This window comes from Mirounga leonina, unplaced genomic scaffold, assembly GCF_011800145.1.
Source record: "Mirounga leonina isolate KUSES-001 unplaced genomic scaffold, KU_Mleo_1.0 Mir_173, whole genome shotgun sequence".
Classification (NCBI taxonomy): domain Eukaryota; kingdom Metazoa; phylum Chordata; class Mammalia; order Carnivora; family Phocidae; genus Mirounga; species Mirounga leonina.
In genome coordinates, this window is record NW_023270447.1 from 2370316 (window position 1) to 2371657 (window position 1342).

The following is a 1342-nucleotide window of genomic DNA, read 5'->3' on the forward strand; positions in this document are numbered from 1 at the left end:
TGGAGGGCCATTCGGTCCCAGCTTCCCGTTTATGAAAGTCATCATGTACAGACCTTCTGGAAGTTTGGATGTTTAAAATGCAATTTGCTAAGTGTAAACCATTGAAATATGACACAATTTTTTTTGTGAGCTTGTTCGGCATTTTTTTTAATCTACAAGAAGCCTAAAAATAATGAGAGTGGCCCACTTCTGTCTCATTCTTGGCAAACAGGCAGTATTGGTCTTGGATAAGAAAAGTGAGGCTTAGAGAAGTCTCCCAAAGCCAGAACTTACTCCTTGGCACCATGCTGTCCTCCCTGACCCTGTAAGACTCAAGCACCAAGGCCTACCCTCTATCCTTAAAGTCCTGGAACGTTCTCCTGTAGTCTCTGCCCCAACCCACCCCAGGCTCCTCAGTTCACCTGGGACTGCAGCCTGAGCTCTTCCTCCTCTACGTACTCCCACCCCCCACAGCCCAACCCTGCTCCTTCCCAGCTAGAGGCCACTGGGTGCTCAGCCACAGACCCAGGTAGGCACTGAGGATGGCCACAGACCCAGGTAGGCACTGCCCTGCATCCCTCATCTTGTCTGTCTTTGCATACAGCTGAAAAAGACCCCAAGAGATGCCCCCAGGGGAGCCTCTTAACAGGACCCCATCAGCAGCTCCCGCTGGAAGCCCCCCGCTCCCCACTCCTCTTCCTAAAGAACAGTCTCCTTTGTCAAGTATCATGGCCAAATCTGTAGCTTCCATCTGGTTCTCTGAGACTGCTGCATGCATGACTCCCCTGCTGTTTGCAGGGCAAGTGTGGTCAGGATAAGATGGGGCGGAGACTAGATATGAACCTGGCCCCAGCCCCCTTTCCGAGCCTTCTGAGAGTCCAGCCACTATAAAGGTGTGACTTGAAGCCCAATCACAAAATTGGGGACCAGACTGGCTGTGGTTTAGAAAACAGAAGCCTGTCGGGAGACTGCCAAGAGAAGGGGCACAAAGAAAAAGGAAGGAGGGTCAAGGGAGCAAATGTGTGCAGCTTAGCTGAAAACTGTCCAGGGAGCCCACCAAGGGGGCTCTGAGCACTGAAATCCCCCCCAAGAAGCTTGTCTGCCTGACCCCCATGGGGCCTCAGGGTAACGTAACTGGGAAAACCCCTTAAACCCACCTGGATCCCTCTGTTCTAACCCTCTGGTCTGCATTTCCCATGTGGCCTCTCCCCTCCTGAAAGGAGTTGCAGGAACCTCAGAGCAGGAGTGATCTGTCCACTGATAGCTATGGACTAGGGGGTCCTTGCTGAGAACTAAAGGTGCTCACTAAGTACTAGGGGTCCTTACTGAGCGCTAGGGGTCCTCTCTGAGAGCTAGGGGTCCC